The sequence below is a fragment of the Sciurus carolinensis genome, chromosome 4 (genome assembly GCF_902686445.1).
Source record: "Sciurus carolinensis chromosome 4, mSciCar1.2, whole genome shotgun sequence".
Classification (NCBI taxonomy): Eukaryota; Metazoa; Chordata; class Mammalia; order Rodentia; family Sciuridae; genus Sciurus; species Sciurus carolinensis.
Window position 1 is genome coordinate 152,838,375 of NC_062216.1, and position 27,248 is coordinate 152,865,622.

At 34.4% G+C, this 27,248-nt stretch overlaps 1 protein-coding gene across 3 annotated transcripts in view; it reads right to left on the bottom strand.

Moving 5' to 3' along the window:
- The window catches only part of Cdk17 (cyclin dependent kinase 17), a 100,860-nt gene that overhangs the window by 49,966 nt on the left and 23,646 nt on the right, over positions 1-27,248 (bottom strand). Inside the window, exon 2 of one of the 3 annotated variants that reach the window (XM_047548907.1) lies at positions 25,359-25,455. The exons of the other annotated variants lie outside the window; for them this stretch is intronic. The gene's annotated coding sequence lies outside the window, so the exon portion shown is untranslated. The remainder of the gene's footprint in view (positions 1-25,358; positions 25,456-27,248) is intronic. 3 annotated transcript variants of the gene reach the window in all.

A 27,248-nucleotide genomic window follows, 5' to 3' on the forward strand; every position in this document is an offset into this window, starting at 1 on the left:
TTATTACATTAGGTCAATGCTTTCTCCAGGTGAAAAAAAGGAGAAGCCTGAGAGAAAAGAGAACGTCCCAGTTGATCAAAAAAAACCCAGCAGACAGGTAGAGAGAGGGTGGAGGATTAGTAGAGAGAGATATATCATAGTTCAACAAACTATTGGTTGGGCAATAATAGAGATTTCCTGAGTCTCACAGCTGCTCAGATGCGGAACCCTGATTAAGGGAAAGTCCTGATTCTGCCCTCAAAACATCTCATACTAGTGGTGAACTAAACACTGTAATGCAAGCCACAATAATTTCAATCCAAATTAGACTGACTTAGCCCCTAACATTAATGGCCTGACAGAATACTTCAGTCTTTACTCTTCTTCAAATAATGTCTGGCATAAAATAAAAAAATTAGAAGATGACCCATCATCAAAAGCAAAAATGTAATAAAGTTTCAGTGACAACACATCAATTGATGGCTTTTATTTTACTACTCAGATAGATGATAAATTTTTAAGTAGTAGAGGTTATGGAGCAGTTTGGATTAGGCACAGGGTTTTCATAATAAATAGTATTTGACTTCCATATAAAATGTTAGAAGGGATGTTAAAAATTCATACAATACAGAAATAAAAAGAAAGCAATGCTATCACATGGCCCGCTACTATCAGTAGTTTGATCAAAAAAATAATGGATCTTTCTTTTTGTCAGTGACACTTGTACAATTATCTGTGGAATGAGTACTCTTTAAGACAATAAAATATTATTTGAAAAAGTACTCCATGGTCAAATAAATGTTGGAAAGATAAATAAAAAAAGAAAACTGTGTGCACAGAAACTCTGCAGAGACTTAATATATTTGGCCACATAATATCACTGACAATTTTAACACTTTACAAAATCATTAACATTGTATAAACAGACAAACATATTCATGTAAACTGCATCAGGCCCTGTCTGCTGTTTCATAGGCTGTTTTCCCATCAAATATTTTATTTCAGTTTTTCTCTCTGAACTAAATCATAGAGATCTACTTGCATAAATGAATTTAGCTATATATCATCCTTTTACGTAGATGTTTACTATCCCCTTATGTGGCTATATCATGAAGCAGAAATGTTTTGTGCATACATAATAGTAAGAAAGACATGATAAGCTATTAATTAAGAAGCAGAGAGATTTAATACAATTAATAAATTTTACTGCTTTGTCAAGAGAATTTTAAGTGGAATTATTTCTTTCTTTTCCTGTAAGTGCATGAAGAAGAATGCCACTGCCACAATTTGATGTAAGGAGCCAGTAGTTTTACATACACTTCAAATGCATCATCAAAGCAAATGTCAACACACTCATTAAAAAAAAAAGATAAGTAACATTTTAGTATATGAAAATAAAGTTTTGGCCTTGCAAGCTACCTGAAATGGTCTCAGGATCACAGATCACACTGCAAGACTACACTGTGGGATAGTTTCTCTAACTTAATTCTAACTATCTCACGAACTGAACATTAAGAATTTAATATAAAGGTTACTTGCCTAGCAATAATCATAATAATCATAATAATAATTATCTAGCAGTAATCATAATAATCATAATCAAAATTACCAATTGTTGAGCACAGGAAGAAAAGCAAGTCGGGGGGGGGGGGTGTGTGGGAGATGAAAATAGGATTAAACCTACTGGAAGAAATTTAAATTAACCCAGAGCTCAGGAAGAGAGTCAATGTTTAAAGTATGAGTTTGAGAGTTACACTCATAAAACTGACAGAAGTCAGCAAGAATATGTGAAGTAAAAGCAAAAGTCAGAAACTTTAGGAATGTATGCAGATAAGTGAATAAAGGAGAAGTTTGAAATCAGTTACAAAAAGAATGAAGACAGACACAAATTTTGACAACTGAAGTGACAAAAGGAGACAAAGTGGGCCAGACAATTTACTTCATGATTAAGTAAACAAAGCCCTCTGAAGAGGTTCAAAAAAACTTTAAGCAAGTTGGCCAAGTCTCTGAAAGTGAGAGATTCAGGTCTTAAAATCCCACCCCTTCTTGTCTTCCCTCCCTCACCACCCAGGGTATACTTTCTGTACAGCAGCCAGAGCAGAATATTAGATCATAAATAACATCATCTCTCTTCTTCAAAACTCTACAATGTTGAGGTTTAACCCATTTGGGGCTGCAAAGCCTCTCTGCTCTTCTTGCCTTTGCACTCTCTTCCTCTATCTGGAATGCACTTCTCCCAGGTATATTAATGGCCCATCACATCTTCACTTCCTTCTAGAGTCTTCTCAAAGGTCCCCTTCACTGGTCCCCTTGAACTAGGGTAACAACCCTACACCTAGGTTGCACCCTGTCCCCCTTAATGTTTTAAAATGTCTCCATAGCCTTGCTGCCTCACATTCTAAATACTGGTCTATTGCTGATTCCCTCTACTTGAATGTGACCTAAAGAACAGGGACTGGGACTTCATGTGTTGTTCATTGTCCTATCCTTAGCATTTAGGACAAAACCTACATTCAATAAGTAATCAGAAATACCTACTGAATGAATGAATCAAAGAGATTAGTCATCTTCTATAACGTTTAAGTTTCCTCTCTAAAGTCAATTTATTAACTGGCAAAGTTTCTAATCACTTTCAAGCTGACTGCTCTGCTTAGGATTTCAGGACACGTTACAAAGTTTCACTTCACAGAGGCCCCAATACTTCTCAGGCTACCCAGGAAGTATTATGGGGAGAAAGAAAATAAGACACTAAACTTAAAAAAAAAAAAAAGGCATTTTATGAAAATTATACCTCAATACAATTGACTAAAGGGACTCCATATGAAAAAAAAAAAAAGAAAAGAAGATATGAACTCTGTAGATAAGAAACAGCCTTGCAAAGACATTATTTCCAGAATGATGAAGTTATACTATTGGAAGTGAAAGGAACTCTAGGTCATACATTATATGCTTTACAATTATTACAAAGGCCAAAATTCATTCACTGTTCAAATTGCATTTTTTGGTGAAAATTGTTTCATCGGTGTAATAACATACACAAAATTTAACTGGCTGACTATTAAGATTGGAGAAATCAAGCCAGGCACAGTGGCTCACACCTGTAATCCCAGCAGCTCAGGAGGCTGAGGCAGGAGAATAGGGAGTTCAAAGTCAGCCTCAGCAAAAGTGAGGGACTAAGCATCTCAGTGAGACCCTGTCTCTAAATACAATACAAAACAGGTCTGGGGATGTGGCTCAGTAGTCCAGTGACCCTGAGTTCAATACCCAATATCCAAAAATAACAAACAAACAAACAAAAAGATTGGAGAAATCAAGATATGCAGTTCATTATACTGGAACCTCTACAGGTTTATAAGGACATTGCCATGTATTACCAAGAACTTACAAAATCTAACCTGCTCACAGAGAAGCTTCCAACAAACTTATAAGCATTTTTTCAATATATCTATTTGTACAAATTACATACCAAATTTTCCAGCTTTTAAAAGACAATGTTTTTTCCACTAAAAGTTGCCTTAATTATTTTCTTTAAACATATTTTTGCATACAATGTCAAGCAATAGGTTAAAATTCAAAATCAATTAAAGTCTGATATACAAATGACTCAAAATGTAGATCTTTTCGTCATGAATAATCATTTGATTTTCAGACTACAAATCCCCACAGAAAGGGCATTTGTTTTAAACAGCTGTTCAGTCTTAGTGAATTCAGAAAGTCATCTATTAGAAATGTCATCTGATGCTTTGGATAATAATGGTCTTACAACAGAACCAAGAGAACAATTGTAACCACTTGAGGTAGTGCCTCATTTTAATACACAAATAGTTACATACAAAAAGAAAAAAAGCCCTTTAAAAAAGAACCATAAATAGAAACAAAATGGTATCTGAAAAATTTAAGACTTCATTAACTTTTATCTATTCTTTTATAAATAAAGCAAATCCCCTTTTTATTTTTAAATTTGTTCTATTTAGTTGTACATGACAGTAGAATGCATTTCAATTCAATGTACACAAGTGGAGTAGAACTTTTCATTTCCCTGGTTGTACAGGATGTAGAGTCACACCATTCATGAAATCATATATGTACATAGGGTATGTTGTCCATCTGATTCCACCATCTTTCCCACTCCCTCAAATTCTTTTAAGTTATTTACTCCAGTTAAGATTTATTTTACCAAATTCTCTTTGATTAAAAAGAAAAAAAGCTTTAAATTGTAAAACCAGAAGTTCAGTGAAAGATACAAAGAGTTGTTTTTAAAATACTTGCTCTGGCAATTATCTTCTACTTGAAAATCAATCATCTGTGGTAGCTTCTGAAACATTACTGCTCTATAAAAATTTAGATTCCCCTAATGTCATTCAAAACTTTTTGGCTGGGGGTGGGGGTGGTGCCAGGGATTAAACGCAGGGCCTTGAGTCTGCTAAACTTGTACTCTACCACTCCAACCTCCTAGAATAATAATCTTTTTACAAAAATAAAAACGAGGAAAAAACCCAATATATCATCTAAGTTATAATACATACATGTATATGTATTATGATAATAAATATTATAACAATATACAAAGGACTGAAAATTCATGATGATAGTTAGCAATCAGGAAGAGGCAAAGAGAAGAACACATAGGAAGTAAGTTATTGGCAATGTTTAAGAAGCTAGATTTATGAAAAGAAGTAAATTCAGCATACTACAGTGACACACGCATAACAATGTTTATAGCACTGTAATTCATAATAGCTGACTTGTGGAACCAGCCTAGGTGCCCATCAATAGACAAATGGACAAAGAAAATGAGGTATACATACACAATGGAGTTTTACTCAGCCATAAAGAAGAATGATGTTATGTCATTTGCTGATAAATGGGTAGAACTTGGAGAAAATCATGCCACAGTGAAATAAATCAGACTCAGAAAGTCATGGATCAAATGTTTTCTTCCATATGAAGAAAGTGGAGAGGGGAAAAAAAAAGGATATAACAAAAATAAAAGGGAGACCAATAGAGAAAAGGAGGGGGGAATTAAGGAGGAGAGAGGGAATGGTAAGGGAAAGTAGTGGGAAATGAAAATGCCCAAATTATGTGCATGAATAAAAATATCATAATGAATCTCAATTTTAATGATAATGTACCAATTTAAAAAACAGGAGACCAAGAGAGTAGAGGAAGGGAATCAGGGGGAGGGAGGAGGAAAGGGAAAGGAAGGAACTGGGGAATGAAATTGTTCAAATTATATTATGTGCATGAACAAAAGTCACAAGGAATCTCATTGTTATGTATAATTATAAAGCACCAATAAAATTATTTTAAAAAGAAGTTGGGTTTATGGTATTTAACTATTTTATTGATGTATAAATACATGGATATGCAGACGATGCAGGAATCAGTAAGGTTAATATGTCACGAGCTAATAAGAATTATGATTTAACATAATTCTGTGCAAATTGGTGGAAAGGATTAATATGTTTAGAAAAAATTAAAACTGAAAAGGGAGGCATAATGAAAAATAAAGAGTGGATTAAAAAATCTTAAGGGAATAAGTGAAATATTTGAATTTAAAAAAGGACTTAGGGATAGGGTCAAAACAACTGATTTCTTTTTCTCAGTTCTGTCACTAAGTAGCTGTGTAATCTCAGGCTAGTCACTTAACAGATGAGTTTCCAAACCTATGGTCAGATGAAGTTTTTGCCCTTGAAACAAAAGGCCTACATACTGTCATCAAGTACAGAATTTGGGGTCTTTTGAAAGATATATCATTCCATTCTTGGCTTCCCTTTTTTCATGACACACCAAGGTATCTATTACTTGTCAATGTTTTGCCCACAAATAAGGCAATGTTTCCCAAATCCCTACTCTTCCCCACCCCCCCAGGAGGTCATGAGATGAATGAATGGGCTTCCTCTACCAGGCATTCCTGCCATGATGTACTGCCTCACCATAAGCCCAAAAGCAACAGGGGTAAATGATCATGGATAAACCCTCCAAAATTGTGAATCAAAATAAACCTTTTGACAATTAAATAAGTTGATTATCTTCAGCATTTTGTTATAGGAACTGCAAGGTGACTAACAGTAATTATAGATTTGTTTGTTTAATTATACTTGGAGGCAGTCTATACTAAAGACGGGAATAACATGAAAACCTGTAACATATATCATGATGGGCAATGGTTCTAGAAGTGGAATATAGGTGAGCCAGCGGGACCCTACTAAATACTAGAAAGGAATGTGTATTGAAATCAATGTAATCAAAAGACTAGGAAAGTCTTTGTGTGACCTTGAATCCATCAGATTCTTAAGTACTAATGATAAAAGTACAGCAAAGAAAATAAGGTTTACTTGGTGGGCATAATGGAGATGGAAGGAAAATTGAAGCTTGAAGATTTAATTAAAAGTAAGTTATGATAAGCAAAGACCTGAAAGCCTAAAAGATATCATGGCAGATGAATTTGGATTCTTCTCTGGAACAATCTTATAAGAGTTAATGTAGACATGCTGGTAAGAATGAACATATTAAATCTCAGGAACAATGAAACTGGAAAGGTTCAACCAAGCCTGAGGTATATGACTTTTGGAGGAATATCTTATCGCTGATGCTCTCCTGAGATTTGGTTTAAACATCTCAGTTTCTGAAGCACCTGAAATGCCAAAAATTATTAAAATAAGATCCTTCCCTTCATCAGATAATTTTTATCATGACTTTGCCCTTTACAATTATCTATAAGCATGTTCATTAATTAAAATACTCACTGAGCACCTAGTATACACAAATCTTATGTTAAGAACTGAAGACAGTCAAAAAAAGCACCATCACAGGCCTGAGATAAGAAATACAGAAAAGCAGATATGAGTGCATATGATAATGATGTAAGTCCAAACAGCTCTGGCACTACAGAGGAGGCCACTGGATAGGATTCAGAAAACAAAAAGGGCTATGACACTGCAGAAATTGAATAACCACCAAATGAAGACGGCCTAAGGTGATCTCCAAAGGGCAAAGGCCTATGATTTTTACCAGCATACTAGGCAGGGTTCAGTCAAAAGATCAAAACCAGAACCATAATTTTAACAGAGAGAATCTAATAGGAGGTGCTAATCAGGATCCGGTGAACTGAAAAGGCAAAATGGAAAATATGGATTATCACAAAAGCAGTATTTCAAGAAGCCACTATCAGACCCAAAGAAGAGGGAAACAAAAGGAAGTGGTTGAAATTATTAAATTCTCCTTCAAGCAGAGACTTGAAGGGGAAACCTTCTGAAACTAGGTCACAGACCTCTCTGAAAAGGAGGCACAATTAGAAGGACACGAGTGCCAAGAGCTTGGAGAAGGATCCCTGTAAAGCCTAGACCCAGATCTCTGGAACAGGGGAAATGATTTTTAGCTGATCCTGGCATCTCTGAAGGGATGTAAAGAATATAGTTCTATGAGCATGTAACAACTACAAACTGGAACCACTTTCCTCTATTGTTCCTGCCAGGGTAAACTCTTGCTGCCATGGAGATACTGAAAAGAAGAGGAAGTAAACAAGAAGGAGAAAAATCTCTTGTCTCTCTATGCCATACCTTTTATTGGTAGAGGATATCAGGAAATCAGCAGCAAAAGAGAATAATAGTTTGTAGGACCACTGCTCCTATACTACAAATCAAGTTTAGAAGGGTGAGTTTGAATCTGAAGGAAAACAGCTTACCAGCCAGAACCCACCTGTATGATTTTATTTCTCCATTTTAGATACTTAATGTAATATTTTACAAAAATTTAGGGTTATAAAATGCTAAATAATCTGGGATATTTAATTTTTCTAATGAATTCTGAGGAAATTATACAAATAATTAGTATCAAAAAAAAGAATACCCATTTTAAACCTCCAAACTTGGAAAGGATAACTCCTTTGTAATTCATAATAAAACAAAGTGCCGATCTTACCAAACAAAAATGGAAACTCAAGAAAATTTCTTAAGCCCAAATTTAGTATCTACATGAAAACTTTCAATTATCAACTATTCAAAAATCCTCAGAGGAAAAGATTAATGTGGATTAGTAAAAGGTCTGAGTTGTTAAAATTTTAGATGAATGTTATTTCATTACTTTCAAACTTAAGTCACTTCATCCACCTAGACTAAACCTAATATTTTTTTGTCTGATATGTTCTGAATTCTTCTCTGCTCATATTTGTTTACTATTTCAAACATACCACATCTCACCAAATCTAAGATGCCATTAGATGCCATAATATTATTACATAACCACTTAAAAATGTTATAAATTAAACTATGACTTAATGTATCCTTTCATGGACTTTTATAAAATTAATGAAAGAGCTCTCTTACATTAATAACCTCCTGTACTGCTAAAATAATATTATCTCAGGGCATGCTTTAATAGGTTTTCACTGGTTTTCGAAATGTATATAAATATTTTGGCTTCTTAAACTTCTATTTTTATTTTTCTTATAGTTTTGATAATTTATTATTTACTCAACTTTTCCCAGAGAAAGCATAAAGATTAATCTTAGTCAATTCCAGTTATATTCAAAAGAATGGGGCTGAATAGAATCGTCCCATGTTATCTTTGGCAGATTAGTTACAGGAACCCCTCTGCAGATGTCCAAATTCATGGATGCTCAAGTTTATTCTATAAAATAGTATGGTATTTGCATAAAACTACACCCATCCAAATAACCTTATGCTTTACAAATAATACTTAATATTTATAATACATTATTATTCTGTATTGTTTTAAATTAATTATAAGAAAAAAATCTGTATGTATTCATTATATTTTTTTCGTAAAACTTTCTATCCATCATTGGTTGAACCACAAGTGCAGAATCCACAAATAATGAGGACCAACTGTAATCTTATTCAAGACTTGCAAGGTTAAAAGGTTGGAAGAAATGTTAGGACTATGGGAGGAATTAATACAAGGTTTCTTTTGAGGAGATAAAAATTTTCTTTGATAATGGTGATGATTATCCAACTGTAAATATATTAAAAACATTACACTGTACACATTAAAGGAGTGAGCTATATAAACTATACCTCAAAAAAGATGTTCAAATAATTGTATTTAATAAACTCTGCCTTCCCACAGACACTGGGATATACTCAGATATACACTCCATATATCTAAACACATCACTTCTAGTTTCGAAAGGAAGTAAATAAAATATCACCAATTTGCATTATCAAAATTAGAAATTCCAGTACAGTTTTCAAGTGGGGTTCCACAGAAGTCTAGAGTTCCACAGAGTGCAACTCATTCAAGAGACTGACTTAGAAAATACTTATTCAATTTTATACATCTCAATATGCTAGAGCTCACAGTGTTAGAAAGTGATCAAGTGACCCCTGAAGACTTCTTTAGAATTTCATATAAACTGAACCATCTAAGAATATGCACTCTTTTATGTGTAACTTCTTTACCCAATATAAGGATTCTGAGATTCATGTTGTTGCGTGTATCAGTATTTTTTTTTTTTAAACTCCCTCAGAGTATTTTCTCTGGATATGCCACATTTTATTCATCTGAATTATTTCTAGTTTTTAAATATCATAATTAAATATGCTATGAACATTCTTATATAAGTCTTTTTATGGACATATGACTTTATTTTGTTGGTCAAATACCTAAGCAAAACTGCTGGAACATACAGTAGATATATATTTAACTTTCTAAAAGATGTCTAGTTTTCCAAAGTCACTGTATCTTTTTTACATTACCACCTGCAAGTTATGTGTTCCAGTTGCTTTAGATCCTCATAAACATTGGTATTATGTGTATTTTAAATTTTAGCCATTTTAATAAATGGTATCATTCTGATTTGCATTTTTTGATTGATTAATAATGTTGGTCATGTGCTCCATTCATTATACTTCTTCTTTCCATCTTTTGTCCATTAGTTATTAATTAAACTAATTATTAATAATTATGTCTATTAAGATTCTTTAAACTAGTTCTTCAGATGTTGTACATTGTATGTTCTTTGTCAGATATGTATTATAAATTTTCTTATATTCTGTGGCTTGACATTCTGTTCTTTTAATGGTGTCTTTCAAAGAACAAGTATTTTTAATTCTTATGAAATCCAATATCAGTATTTTTTTTAAAGATGTCGATAGACCTGTATTCATTTATTTATGTGGTGCTGAGAATCAAACCCAATGCCTCACACATGCTAAGCAAGTGCTCTACCACTGAGCCACAACCCCAGCCCCCAATATCAGTTTTTAATTTAATGTTTGGTATTCTTTCTGTCCTAAGTTTTTTTGTTGTTGTTGTTGTTGTTTTTAATGGCAGTGCTTTTATGCACTAGGAGCACCTGCACAAGGGTACAGTAGCCTTACACTGCGGCTCCTGAGATCAAGAGTTTCCCACAGCAGTGGAAGACTGGATGCCCATGTGCCAAACCTACTGACAGTGCAGTTTGAATTGTAGGCCACAATAGTCACACATCCTGGGTTTTGTTTCTTTGTCCAAGTTTATATACAAATTGGTGTCATCCAGCGTACCCCTGCTGTCCTGGTCCACCTCACTTACAGACTGCTTGCTATCAAATCAAGACAAAGAGGTAAAAGTTTTCATTCACCTTTTCTGGCAACCTACAAACCAACTTTTCCAATAGTCTTTATCATCATAAACCTGGCTGGTGTGCTTTCTCCCCGTTGGTGACATGTGCACCACGGAGCCCCATGCGGCCCTAGGGCACGACCAGCAATGAAAGGTCACCACCACCACCATCCTGACAGTCTGTCCAAGAAGCATCTGATACCAGTAGGACACAAATTTCTTTTTATATTTTCTTCTGCAAGTGTATAGGTTTACCCTTTAGGACTGAATCTATTGTCCACTTTTAATTATTTTTGCCTTTGGTTTGAGATAATGGTAAATGTTCATTTTCTTTTTCTTTTTTTGGTAAGACTGGTCTATCAGAGAGAACTATGAGAGAACTCTTATTAAACCCAAAAGTATAACTGTGGACTTGTTTTTAACCTTTCAGTTTGATCTATTTCTGCACTATGTATTTTGGAGCTATGCAATTGGGTACATACAAATTAGATATATCTTCCTAACAAATTGACCCTGTAGCATTTTCCCTTTTCATTTCTTTTTTATTTTAAGTTGTAAATGGACACAATACTTTTATTTTATTTATTTATTTTCATGTGGTGCTGAGGATTAAACCCAGCGCTTCACACATGTGAGGCAAGAGGTCTACCACTGAGCCACAAACCCAGGGAGGAGAGAAAAATCTTTTAACACTTTGAACAGTTAAGTTTTATAAAACAAAAGCAAAACCCAAAGATGATAAAATGGGGGCTGGGAAGCAGAGCTCAGTGAGAAAGTATTTGGCCTGGCCTGGGTTTATTCCCTTTTTATTTCTTAACTTAAAGATACTGTCTCTTATTAGTACAGCCACACCAGCGTGGTACTGTTTTGCATCTTTTAACTATGAACCTCTCTTGTACATACAGTTGGAGCTTTGCTTTTTTCATCCATCCAAACAGCTAGCCAGTCTGATAATCCTTTCTGTGTGTGTGTGTGTGTGCACACGCGTGCATGCAAGCACTCACACGCTTGTGCACAACTGAACCCAGAAATTCAAACATCCTGCAACTGTTCCCAGTCCTAAAGTTTTTTTTTAATTTATTTTTATTTTTAGAGATTGCATTTTGATTCACTGTACACAAATGGGGTACACCTTTTCATTTCTATGGTTGTACACAATGTAGATTTGCACCATTCATGTAATCATACTGGTACATGGTGTAGTGATGTCTGTCTCATTCCACTATCTTTCCTTCCCTCGCCCCTTCCCTACCTCATTTCCCTCTACACAATCCAAAGTTCCTCCGTTTTTCTCTTACCGCCACCCCCAAATTATGTATCATCATCCACTTATCAGTGAAAATATTCAGCCTTTGGTTTTTTGGGATGGGCTTATTTCACTTAGCATGATATTCTCCAACTCCATCCATTTATCTGTAAATGCCATAATTTTATTCTTCTTTAAGGCTGAATAATAAATATTCCATTGTGTATGTATACCACAGTTTCTTTATCCATTCATCTATTGACGCGCATCTAGGTTGGTTCCACAATTTAGCTATTGTGCTTTGAGCTACTATAAACATTGATGTGGCTGCATAACTGTAGTATGCTGATTTTAAGTCCTTTGGGTATAAACCAAGAAGTGGGATAACTGGGTCAAATGGAGGGTCCATTCCAAGTTTTCTGAAGAATCTCCATACTGTTTTCCAGAGTGGCTACACCAATTTGCATCTCCACCAGCAATATACAAGTGTGCCTTTTTCCCCACATCCACGCCAACACTTATTATTGTTTGTGTTCTTGATAATAGTCATTCTAATTGGAGTGAGATGAAATCTTGGGGTGCTTTTGGTTTTGATTTGCATTTCTCTAATCAACAGAGATGATGAAAACTTTTTCATAAATTTGTTGATCCCTGTATATCTTCTTCTGTGAAGTGTCTGCCCAGTTCCTTAGCCCATTTATTGATTCGGTTCTTTGTATTTTTGGTGTAAAGTTTTTTAAGTTCTTTATAAATTTTGGAGAATAGTGCTTTATCTGAAGTGCTTATGGAAAAGACTTTCTCCCACTCTGTAGGCTCTCTTTTCACATTATTGATTGTTTCCTTTGCTGAGAAAAAGTTTTTTAGTTTGAATCCATCCCATTTATTGATTCTTGCTTTCATTTCTTGTGCTCTGGGAGTCTTGTTAAGAAGTCTGGTCCTAAGTCAACATGATGAAGATTCAGGCCCACTTTTTCTTCTGTTTGGTGTAGGGTAATCTATTTTTTAATGAAAGTATTTAATCCATTTGCATTTAATTGATGCTATACCTGGGTTTATGTCTACCATTTTCCTATTTGTTGCCCTTTTTATCTTCCTTTCCTTCCATTTTTTATGTGTTATTATCCTATTATAAATTTTATAGGCTTGTATATCTTTTAGCCTCATTATTTCGGTGGTTACTGTAGAAGATACAAAAAATATTTTTATTTTCCATCTTTAATTAGTACTTATACCATGTTGTAAACAATAATAGATTCTTACAGTTTAACTTCATTTACGTCCTTTTTCCCTAATGTAACATATTTATTTCCAGATAGGTTATAAAGCTCATAAGACACTATTAATACTGTTGCTTTAAGTAGTTAATAGCCTTGCCCATTATATTTAGCTTTCTACTAGGGCTTTATTCCTTCATTCATGCTTCCATTTGTGAATTTTTTGCTTAGCTAGCCTAGTGAACTTAATATTTCTCTAAGTGCAGATCTGATAATGATAGCTCCTTTTTCTACCTAAGAATACCTTTATTTCATCTGGACTTTCAAGGATATTTTCTTTGAGTAAAGAATTATAGTTTTTTTTTTTTTTTTTCTTTCACTATGTTAAAGATATCATTCCACTGTCTCCTGGCTTCCAAGTCTGTTGAGAAATCAGCTTTCATACTTACTGTTATTTACTATGAAGTAACATATTTCACCTGATGCCTGCCACTGCCATTAAGATTTTTCTGTAATGTTTCTTTCCATCTATGCTTTAAACATATCCTCCTTAAAACAATCCTCTCAGGTAAGTACTATCAATAAAGATGGTAAGTAGTACAGGAAATCACTCCAGTATGTTTGGTTTTCTACTCTAACCCTAAAAAAAGAAAAATGAAAACATTTTCTTCTATGTTTCACAAATTAACTTCTAAAACTGCCTTGAAATAAAAAATTTAAGGTTAGTAAATCACTCCTCCCTTTTAAGGAGAGGGCTGGGAATTCAGTCCTACATCAGTCTCATCAAGTACTACGAAAAAGCTATAAAATATGTCCAAGAACTTATGACGTAATCATGAATATGAAACAGGAACAAGGTACAAGGTACAAGGAAGGTACTGAACTTGCAAAGGCATTACTTGGTTATGAGGAAATCTTTTTCAGACAACAAACCTTCTATTTATGTATCACTGACATATTTGCCAATTTAGTAACCTCTGATAGACCATAATACTGTACTGTTATATATTTATCCATAAAAATAAAGTTTCAAAATTGTCCTTAAATATATTGTTCAATGTTAAATAAGAACGATTCATTTCCCTTAAAGGCAAGATATATGACAATGGTATATTACCTTCCCTGAGCCGACCTTAAAATAATATACGCTGCAATACAGATACTCACTTGCCAAATTTACTGTTAAAATAACATGACTAGCCAAGCGTGGTAGTGCATGCCTATAATCCCAGTAACCTGAGAGGCTGAAGCAGGAAGATCACAAGTTCAAGACCACCATGAGCAACTTAGTGAGAGCTTATGTCAAAATAAAACTAAAGTGGTAGAGCACCCACAGATACAATCCCAGGACCACAAAAACTAAAAATTCAAAGAAAAAAAAAACATGAATAATACCACTAAGCACTTAGCCCTAGAGTTTACAGAGTTTTTATTTGAGTCTTAGAACAATTCTGAGGTAAAATAACTATTCACCATTCCTATTACATAAATGAAAAAAAAACAAAACCCAAACTTAAGTGATTAACCCAAATCATTAAGTTATTTAGTAAATACGATAAAGCCAAAATGCAAACTCTAATGAGCTCATTTATTAACTTATGCACAAATAAGTTGGCTGATACGTGGAATATGAGTAAAACACAAACCTTTCAATATGTGTGAAACTGAATGTTACTGAATACAATATAATTGTTAACAAGAGAAAACCCACACCTTAAAGCAATTTTAGCAATATCAAATTATCTAAAAGTAAACAAATTTCAATTACTATACTACCAAAATGTGTTTGTGTTTTACGATTTTTATAACTAAGTTTATATGAAGCAAATAAAACCATGAATAGAATTTATTCATGAGACTTGTAAGCATTCCTCCTTCCTTCTTTGGTAGACCTATGAACATTTCTCCTAGTGCAGAATTAAAAAGACAAATGCTAGGCTCAATTCCACAAGTAGAAAAATGTTCAACTACTCCTGATTACATTTTAACTCTTCTGAGATGAGAGTTTGGACACAGCAAAAGTCAAAAGGCCTCTAACAAACACCTTCTACTACCACCTGGTCTTCCTAGATTGGCCAATGCATTTTTAAATGAATCCAGGTTACTTAAAATTACTAATAAACTATTTTTGAGGACAGTACTGACAAGTGTAAGACATTCCACAGGAGAACTAGGCCACTTCCATATATTATATGAGCACAGATGTTACTCTTCCTACACAGCAAGCAATTTTAGTCATTTCTTTTAGAAGCAATATGATCCAGTCCTTCATAAAAGAGAAAGTAAAAAGCAAATCCACATGAAAAGTTCCCTTAATTCTAAATCTTAGCCACTACCATATACAGGTTCCTTAGCCAAAATCCTTGGAACCAGAGTGTTACAAGTTTTAAGAATTCTGGAGAGAGAGAGAGAGAGAGAGAGAGAGAGAGAGAGAGAGAGAGAGAGAGTGTGTGTGCATTCCAGAATGTATATTCCAGAATAAATACAGACAGGCAGGCCGGTAGACAGACATATCCTGGGAAAGGGACACAAGTCTAAATATGAAATTTATATACACCTTATACACACAGGCTGAAGGTAATTTATACCATAGTTTTAATAAAGGTATAGAATCTTCCATTTGTGGTGTCCTGGCAGTACTTAGAAGGTTTCAGATTTTGGAGCATTTTAGATTTCAGATTCTGTATCTGATATATTATTAAATTTAGTGTATTTCAATATCTAGGATAAAAAGATAAAGTATTCTCTGAGAAACAAAATTATAAGCTGCTAACTAAGTTGCACTGTTCAGAAAAACAAATACTTGATCCAAGTATTTGGTTAAGGCTAAGACCCACCATTTGATCCTTATTAAAAAAAAAAACAGCTAGATTTTCAACCAGGATATAGCATACTCAAGATTCTGGACAATCAGAAAATTTAAATATCTATCAGTGGTCTTATAAGGAATTAGTCAAGATTATAGGTGGCTCAATATCATCAATTATCAGGGAAGGTATACAGCTCAATCATATGTGACGTTAAATACCTGGATTCTTTTCTTTTTTCTGAGTAGAAAGATACCACATAAGGTCAATAAAATTTTAATATCAACAAATTTTTTAGTTGTGATGGACTTTTATTTTATTCATTTATTTATATGTGGTACTGAGACTCAAACCCAGTGCCTCTCACATGCTAGGCAAGCACTCTACCACCGAGCCACAATCCCAGACCTGTAATTCTTAACCTTTTTGTTTCTTCATGACATTTTTAATGATTTCTATTCTTCATTTTTTGTTCTGACTTAATATGTTCTCTAAGAGTCAAGGATACAGACCTTTAGTATGATGGTAGTAACAGGAACACTTGACAAAGTAAAATAACAGTTCTCAACTGTGGTTAATTCCTTCTATTAATATTTGGGCTCATGTGAGTACTTGAATTTGTTGCTAACAAGTGAAACAAAATGTAAAATGTTAACTGGAACAGATTCAGGGTTGTCCTATAATAATGTATAGTTAATTGGAGCACATTCAGGGTTGTTCTATAATAATGTCATTCTCAATGAACAGGAGAGAAGAATGAATTTACAACTTATAAGTTGAAAACTGATCACCATACCAGTCCTATCAACAAAACAACTTGTGTTCCATATGTGAAATTATCTATCCTGTCAAGTGAGTCATAGAGGAAACAAAATTGAAATGTCTAGAAAATACAGTTCAGTAAAACCTTTATGAATGGAGAGCTACACAGAGAATAACAGGAGATCCAGATTTATCAAAAGAAAGCTTAAGTTTAAAAATGTATATATCAGGGCTGGGGATATAGCTCAGCTGGTAGAGTGCTGGGGAGGCAAGGCTGTGGGTTCAAACCCCAGCACTGCTAAATAAATAAATATTCATATAAATAAATATATACATAAATAAAATATATATATCAAGAAACACTAGATTGCTATCTAACACAGAAGAGTTGTCATTCACTAGTAGATCTTTTTAGGAAAAGGATGAGATTACAGAGTCCTGGGTCTATTTTATCTATCCTGCATGGAAGTCTAGGAAGGGTCCAATTGGAAGAAAAGTGAATTGGGATGGAATTATTTCTCTATTCAAAACAGAACAGTAGGTTAAGAAGACTAATACTCCTTTTACACCAAAGGAAAATGGAAAGATCCCATTCTGAATCTACCTGTGTAAGGCATAAAGAAAGTCAAGAGGTCACAACTTTTAGAGGTGGCTATGTGTTCCCCACGCATCTTTATGCCTACGAGTTAGGAAGTGACTAGAATTGTTCCCCCTTTCAAAGAAAGGAAAAGAGGTTATCCTGAGGTCAGAACTTCTAAAATGGCTCTTGATTTAATTGTTGTTAACTTGCTCTTCTCTAGGATGAAAGCAATCATGACCAGATCAATGTGCTCTGCGGTTAGCTGCTCCAGAAGCCAGCAAAACAAATAGAGCCCTCTCTGTACAATATGCCTCCTAAAATTTGAGTGCATTCCAATCCCATTGCCACTCATTCTTAAAAGGTATTTTCAGCATCCCAACATAATAAAATAAATGTAAATAGTAAATATCCTCACTTTAATATTCAGGTTGCAGAAATATTCTACAAATTTGTATAACATTCACTAGAAAATGAAATATTCTGGCATCTTTATATGAAACTATTATAGGTTCAAGCATCTGCTTTGGAAGAATCAGGAAAAGGAAATTTAAAAGGAAATCTATTAAAAATAAATAGAGTCTAATAAAGCTGGAAAGAAACATTAGAGGGTTCCAAATTCTAGGTAATGACAAAATCTTCTTAAAAGAAATAGTATGAATGTAAAATTTTATGATGGTGCTAGAAACTACATAGTATGAAATCAATGTGTTACTACAATTTTACTACAAAATTCATGTTTAAAAGTTTGAAAAGGAGCTTCAGTACTATTAACTTTCAAGTTAGAGTTCAAGAAAAATATGCTTGAGATAGAAGGTATATTCACTAAAAATCAGAATTTGGTGAATTAAACAACTTAGTACCAGTCCATTAATCAAGCTGGTAATTCAGGGAAATATGGAAATACACACACAAATGATACCCATGTACTTTTTTAAAAATGATACTACTGTTTGAGTTTATTGCTCTATAAGTCAAAGATTCCAGCATCTTTCTATCTCTGGAACCCAGCAGCACATTCACTGTACTGGTTCAAGGAGAAAAAAGCTTGACATGGGCTGGGGTGGGGAGGGAGACTGTGACACAAACTCACCAAGTTTTCTATGTGGTAGGAGATAGGACTACATCTTAGGAATGGAAGGTGCTTTCCTTTGAAATTGGTGGGTCAGCAGTCTAATCAAAGGAATTGACTGGGAGTGAGCATGAAGCATGAATGCATGCAAAAGCTGGAGCTGGAATTGGGAAGATTAAAATTGTGGGCAGTGTATAGCAGGGGCCCACAGTCACTCCCTTCCCCCAAATGCAGGTCTTTTGACACCGTAGCCTTTCTGTGTCTTCAGGGCATAAAGGGGTCAGACTGCAGAGCCAATGTTACCCTTGCTCTGAATGTGCAGGACACAAAACAAAAGTAAGAGAATTTTTGGAGAGTTCAACATTCTGCCCTAGCTCACTGACATACTGAGGCATCAGTGTCTACCCTGCTCTCTTAATGTGCAGTCTGAAATGCTTTGGAGAGGATCCTTATGTGGGAAACTCTGCATTCCACCCTAGCAAGTTTCAGCAAAGCAGCTAAGAAGTATTCCAACTGATTTCGGTCACAAATAGCTCCCACCAGTCACCTCACAGGCACCACAAAGCAAACAAGATAGGGTGAAGAGTCCCTAGCCTTTACTCTTTGCAAGGGGTGCAGAGCCTAAGAGGACAGAGAGAAGCTCTGATTGGCACAGGTTGCAAATATCTACTCCTGCCCCCTAGTACCAGCATCTCCAGGAAGAGGAAATTTTTATTTATTAATACTTTTCTGTTGCTGGTGTTATGTGTCTTTTAATTTCTCTCCCCTCTTGTTTTTAATATTTAATTTCTTTTCCTCTCTCCTTTATAATTTTTTCTTGTTTCTTCTTTCCCCCTTTTGTTTTTCTCCTAATTTTACTTTCATTATTTCTTGACTCCACATTATTTTCCCCTTTCTTTTGATAGTGTTGCTACTGTTGTTCTTATTTGGTTTTATTTATTCCTTTTCTCCCCCCTCTTCTTTCTTTATCAAGCCACTTTGGGTGGTGCTGTTACTAGGGCTATAGTTCCAGTCCAGCTGAGGGTAACTGTACCTGGTTCCAGTCACGACCTATTCCCATTCAAATCTCAGCAGATACTTCAACTTAAAGAAGAGAGGGGATAAAAAGACCCCAACTGACAACTCATCCCCAAGCAGGCACAGGTCACAGGGGAGAAGGGGAGGCCCCCCCTCCTCGATACTCATCCTTATAGCAACAGCTGAGAAAAATAACACAAACCCTACAGGCACCACATCTACAGAAACATCAGCATCAGTTGTACCCTGTCATACTGCATATGGCTGACAAGACTGGAGGTGAGTGCCAGAGAGAGGGAGCTGTGATCCTGGCTCCTGCATTCCCAATGAAATAACTGAAGTTGCAACAGTTTCTTTTTTCTAATTTTATTTATTCTGGTGTTAGGGAGAGAACCCAGGGCCTCTTGCATGCTAAGTGTACATTCAGGGCTTCTCACATGCCAAGTACACACTCTGCCACTGAGCTACACCCCTGCCCCCGCCAGAACTTTGGATTTTGGTTTTTTTTTTGGTTGTTGTTGTTTTGTTTTTGCAGTGCTGGGAACTGAACTCAGGGCCTTAAACATGCTAGGCAAGTATTCTGCCACTGAGCCACATCCCCAACCAGTGTTGTACCAGTTTCTAAACAGAGGATACAAGCACCAGGTTCATCATCATGACAGGAATAAGCAGCAGCAGAACTACTTTCAAGTACCAAAACAAATGACCACAGAGACCAAAAAAAAAAAAAAAAACCACACAACTTCTAATAGGGGTTTCCAATTCCACTGTAGAAGTAACTACAAAGGGTGCACCCCACATGCTGTACTGTCTACACCACACCTGCCTATAAAAACAGAGGGACCCCATTCTGTGAGACCTTCAGAGAAGTGGATCCCTCAGGCCCCAACACAATGTGCTTTATGTCAACATCCATTAATCACACCAAGGAAGTCAAAAGGAAATTAGACTATGAGGCCTGATTACAATTAAATGACACTATAAACAAACTGATATCCCAGAACACATTGTCAAGAGAAGGCACAAACAAAAGGGAAAGAAATGCCCATCCCACCAGATGCACAAATCTCAATAAAAAACCTTTAAGAAATGGGGAAATAATAAGGTAATACTGACACCTTCTAAAATAGCTCTCTAGTAATGAATACCAAAGATATCAAAGTGGATAAAATGCCAAATAATTTTTTAAAAGCTCTATGAAATCCAAGAGAATACAAATAAACAGCTGAATGAATTAAGGAAGACAATGCAGGACACGAATGAGTACTTCAGTAAAGAGATTCTGAAAAACAATGAACTAGAAATCTTGGAAGTGAAAAGCTCAGTAAGTCAGGAAGAAAAATTCAGTTGACAGCCTCTACAACAGATAGATAAAGCAGAAGAAAGAACATCAGAATTCTGAGGACAACTCTATCAAAATAGTATATTTAGACAGCAATAAAGAAAAAAAATGAGAATGAAAAGATACAAGATCTCTGGGATACCACTGAAAGCTACTGAATAATCAACATACAGAAATTTTCCCTGTGTTGGGAAAATCATTGACATCCATGTACAGGATGCATTTAGAACACTAAATGAACATGATCAGAAAATAATCTCTCTACAGATATTACAGTTATATTGCAAAAACTACTGGAAATGAAATAAAATTAGAAGCTGCAAAGAGAAGTGCCAAGACACATTCAAAGGCAAACCCATCAATAAAACAGCAGATTTCAAAGTAGAAACTCTAAAGGTCAGGAGGGCACAGAACCATGAATATATTTCAAGTTCTGAAAGGGGGAAAAACAAAAGACAAAACAAAACTACCCATCATGTACAACCACAAGAATGGAAACTTACACTCCATGTATGTAAAATATGTCAAAATACACTCTATGGGCTGGGGATATAGCTCAGTTGGTAGAGTGCTTGCCTTACAAGCATAAGGCCCTGGGTTCAATCCCCAGCACCGCAAAAAAAAAAAAAAAAAAAAAAAAGAACGACAACAACAAAAATACACTCTAATGTATATCTAAAAAGAGCAAATTTTTAAAAAAATTAAAATATATTTAAGGAAAAACAAACCTGCCATGCAAGTTTATCAAACCAGGATCCTCCAGAATCAAAAGAATTAGGGACCTTCTAATATAAGTATAACCTAAAGGAGTTTATAACCACAAGACCAGCATTGCAGAAGATACTTCAGGAATTCTTACACCTAGAAGAGGAAGAAAGGTTAACACAATCATGCAAGAATGAGAAGAATAAATCTCACTAGACAAGTAGACAAACAAGTGAGAAATTTATCAATATAGTAAACCATCAAACATCTAAGATGACATATTTTCAGAATAAGAAAAAAAATCAACAAAATGACAGGAACTACATTCCTTTCAGTAATAACCCAGAATACAAGTGGTCTTAGTTCTTCAACTAAAAGACACATACTATCTCACTGAATAAAAAAACCAGACCTGATAAAACGCTGCCTAAAAGAAACTTACCTCACTTGCAAAGATCTGCACAGGCTTAAAGGATGGAAAATGATATAGTAGATGAATTTTGACAGTTAGCAAGAGTGGCTATATTTTATCTGACAAAATAGACTTTATGTCCAAATTGGTTAGCAGATGCACAAATATCACACTATACAGCGACAAAGGCAACACTTCATCAAGAAAAAATAACAATTATATATGTACCAAATGCTGAGCACCCAATTTTATAAAACAAACATTACTAGACATTAAAGGGAGAGACATACACACACATAATAATGGGTTACTTTACTACCCCACTCTCACCGATAGATCATCCAAACCCCCCAACTCAAAAAAAAAAAAAAAAAAAAAAACCAACCAAGAAACATCAGGGTTGAATTACATTACAGATTGGATGGACTTAACAGACATTTACAGAATATTCCATCCAATGGCTACAGAATACACATTCTTTTCATCAGCCATGGAACTTTTTTCCAAAACAGATATATTAAACTATAAAGCAAATCTTAACAAAACAAATAATTTCTTGCATCTTAACAGATCACAATAAAACGAAACTAAAAGTCAATAGCAAGAGAGAAATACAGAAATTAAACAAATGTATGGAGACTCGACAGTGCACAGCTGAACAAACAGTGCATCATTCAAGAAATTGGGGGGGATATTTAAAAATTCCTAGAGTAAAACGAAAACGGAAACACAACATAGCAGGACCTGTGGGATTCAACAAAAGCAGTACAGTACTAAGGTTAAGTTTATATCAATGAGTTAAAACAAACAAACAAAGTCCGCTGATCTCAAATAAATAACCTAATGATATATCTCAAGGTCTTAGAAAAAATAAGAAATCAAACCCCAAATCACTAGCAGGGAAGAAATAATAAAGATCAGAGCAGAAGTAAATGAAACAGAGATTAAAGGATCAATGAAACAAAGAACAAATTATTTGAAAAGATAAAACTGGCAAACCTTTAGCTAAACTAACCAAAAGAATGAGTAAAGACCCAAATAAATAAAATTAAGGGTTGAAAGGAGAAATTACAACAGATGTCACTGAAATTCAAAGGACCATTAGGGAATGTTTTGAAAAAAATCATATCAAATAAATTGGAAAACCTAGAAGAAATGGAAAATTTTGACCTACCAAAATTGAACCAAGAGGATAAAAAAAACCTAAATAGAGCAATAACAAGTAATGAAACTAAAGCAGTAACTAAAGTCTCTCAACAAGGAAAAACCCAGGTCTAAAGTTTTAAAGAACAAACAACAGTGCTCTGCAAACTATTTCACAGAACAGGGAAGAAACCCTTCCAAACTCATTCTATTAAGCCATTATTACCCTGCTTCTGAAACTTGGTAAGGAAACAATTTAAAAAAAAAAAAAAGAAAGAAAACCATAGCCCAATATCCCTGATGAATACAGATGCAAAATCCTCAGTAAAATATTTGCAAATCAAATTTAATAGCACATTAAAATGATCATACCCCATGATAAAGCTGGTTTCATTCCAGAGACACAAAGATGGTCCAATATATGAACACCTAAGATAGCACATCAACAGAATTAAGAACAAAAATCACAAGATCATCTCAAATATATAGAAAAAGTCTTCGGTAAAATTCAACATCCCTTCATGATAAAAGTCCTGAGTGAATTAGATATAGAAGGATCATATCTCAATATAATAAAGGTATGTAAGACAAACCCACAAACAATATCATCCTGAAAGGGGACAAACTGATAAGCATTTCCTCTAAGATCAGGAACAAAAAAAAAGGATGTGGGCTTTCACCACTCTTATTCAATATAGTACAAGAAACTTAAGCCAAAGCAACTAGGCAAGAAAAAGAAATAAAAGGTATATACGTAGCAAAGGAGGATATCCAATTATTCCTATTTGCTGATAATATGATTCTATACTTCGAAAATCCTAAAGACTACACCAAAAGACTCGTAGAACTGATGAACAAAAAACAAATTCAGCAAAGTAACAGGATATAAAAAATCAACATATGGGCTGGGGTTGTGGCTCAGTGGTAGAGCTCTTGCCTGGCACATGTGAGGCACTGGGTTCGATCCTCAGTACCACAGAAGAATAAACAAACAAAGGTATAAAAAAAAAATCAACATACAAAAATCAGTAGCTTTTATGTACACTAATAATGAACTCAATGAGAGTGAAATTAGTGAAGCAGTTCCATTAGCAATAGCCTCAAAAATTTTATCCTATAATATACCTAAAGGAGGTGAAAGACCTCTATAACGAAAATTATAAAATCTGAAGGAAGAAACTGCAGACAACACTAGAAGATGGAAAGAACTCCCCTATTCTAGAATTTGTAAATATGGTCATACTACCCAAAATGGTCTATAGATTCAATGCAATTTCCAACAAAACACTGATGACATCCTTCATAGAACTAGAAAAAATAAACCTATTCATATGGAGACACAAATAACCCCAAATAGCTAAAGAAATTGCAAGCAAAAAGAGTAATGCTGGTAGCATCGCAATACCTGATTGTAAAATATACTACAGAGCCATAGTGACATAAAACAGCATGGTACTTGCATTAAAAACAGATCCAAAGACCAACAGAACAGAGGAGAGGAAGCAGAAATAAACGAACATATCTATAGCCAACTGATTCTTGACAAATGTGCCAAAACATACAATGGGGAAATGATGTCCTCTAAACAAATGGGCTGGGGAAACTGAGTATCTGTATACAGAAAATTGAAACTAGACTCCTATCTCTCACCCTGTACAAAAATCAAATCAAAATTGATCAAAGACCTTAATGAAGACCTAAAACATGGAAACTACTAAAACACACACACACACACACACACACACACACACAGAAAACACTCCAAGATTTTGGTACAGACAACAATTTATGAGTACTCCAGGAGCTCAGGAAACAAAAGCAAGGATTGACAAATGGGAATACATCAAATTAAAAATTTCTGTACCACAAACAATCAGTTAATAGAAATCTACAGAATGGGAGAAAATGTTTGCCATCTATTCATCTGACAGAGGATTAATATGCAGAATATATTTTAAAACTCAAAAAATTTTTAACAAATTTTTAAAATTTTAAAAAACAAGTAATTTGATCAAAACATGGACAGTGATCTGAACAGAGGCTTCTCAAAAGAAATACAAATAGCGTATACATATATATATACACACACACACATATATATACATACATACATACATATATATACACACACACATATACATACATACATACATACATATATATACATATACATACATACATATATATATATATATATATATATATATATATATGAAAACATCTTTAGTCATTTGGGAAATGCGAATCAAAACTATATTGAGCAGGACGTGGTGGTGCCTACCTTAATCCCAGCAGTTTGTGAGGCTTAAGTAAGAGGATTACAAGTTCTAAATCAGCCTCAGCAATGTAGCAAGGAGGCCCCCATGCAACTTATGGAGACCCTGTCTCTAAATGAAATAGAAAAAAAGGCTGGGGAGGTATTTCAGTGTTAAGCACCCCAGTACCAAAAAACAACAACAACAACAACAACAACAACAACAACAAAAACATATTGAACTGGGCAAGGTGGCACACACCTGTAATTCCAGCAACTCAGGAGGTTGAAGCAGGAGGATCATAAGTTCAAAGACAGTCTCAGTAATTTACCAAGGTCCCAGGCAACAAAGAGAGACCCTGTCTCAAAACAAAAAACATTTTTTAAAAAGGGTTAGGGATGTGGTTCAGTAGTTAAGTGCTCCTGGGTTCAATCTCTGGTACCAAAAAATAAAAAATAATAATTTTTAAAAAACTATATTGAGATTCCATCTCACCAGTCAAAATGGCCATTATCTAAAAAATAAATAAATAAATAAATAAATAACAAGCTGGCAAGGATGTAAATAACTGAACCCTCATACCCTGTTGCTGGGGAAAGTAAACTAGTATAGTCACTACGGAAAACAGTACAAGTCTCCTCAAAAAATTAAAAACAGAACTATCGTAAGATCTAGCCATGTAACTCCTGGTATATATCAAAAGGAAATGAAGTCAGCATACAAAAGAGATACATGTATACTCATGTTTATTGTGGGATTACTTGCAATAGCTACGATATGTAATCAGTCTAGGTACCGATCCACAGAAGAATGGATAAATACAGTAGAAATACACAAGTATTATCCATAAATAAGAATGAAATCCCATCATTTTCAGGAAAATGGATAGAACTGAAAGACATCAAGTTAAGTGAAATAAGCCAGACACAGAAAGAGAAGTATCACATAATTTCTCTCTTATATGAAACCCATAAAAGAAAGGGAAAAAAAAAAAAAAAAAAAACCCTGAAAGCAGAAGAAGGGCTATCAGGGAAAGGGAAGGAAAAGTAGGGAGGGGAGCAATAGAGGGTAGAAGGAAGGTGCACATGATCACAAGGCAGGATATATGAATGTACACAAATGTTTCAGTGAAACCCATTAATCTGTATAATTAATGATTAATAATTATAATAAAAATAACAGAAAAGATCATATCAAACTTTAAAACAATATTTTTGTGAAAAAACAAAATACATGCTGTACACAGCAGTCTTCGCAAGCATCCAACAATCTATGTCATCTAAAATAAGCAAATTTGAGTCACACAATAAAAACTTTGAAATATGTGGGTATCAGCTAAGATTTACATCATATTTTATTCAGAAATTTAAAATATTTATTAGAGGATTAGACCTATTAATTTCTGTACTCATTATGCTTTGGAGACAACATTTATAGTGAGCTCCTAGGCATCTAAGTTCATTTATGTGAATGTTTTTATAACAGCATACTTCAAATTTGATTAAAATACAAGTCATTAGGTGTGCAATCAATAGGAAAGAAAATCTAATAGTATATCAAGAACTCATGAGTAGTAAGAAAGTAAAATCAGAAAAAAAGTAACCATTATTCAATCCAGAATTAATTTACTCTCATTAATTTTACTCAACTATTAGAGAAAGAGCAATCGTCATTTAATTGCAATAGGGTTGTTCAATTAAACAGACAAAAAAAAAAGGTGCTTAGAGTATAAAAATGTTTATACAGGAGCCCAAAGTAGATGCTCTTTTGTACTTTCAACTGCTTCCCAAAATATATGGATTCTTTAACCTAGAAGAAAACAGGACTTTGTTTTCTGATGCATAGACTTGATTTTTTAACCCAGAAATGAAACAATGGCTACACAAATCTCTCGTTTTAGGCATATCGCTCCAACTAAATTTTTCTAAGAGCCTTGATAGGTTACCTTCTGTGTACATATTTCATAAGCATTACCATTTATCCAATATCCTCAGTGACATAAAGGACAAAGAAAAGTTTTCATTCTTTTCCTATTCTTTCTATAAGCAAAAGGATTAACTTTAACGATGCCATTCCCTACTTCTTCAAAAGGCAACAAATACTGCCCTAGAATGCAATTATATTTATGACTTAACTATCCTAGTTTTGACA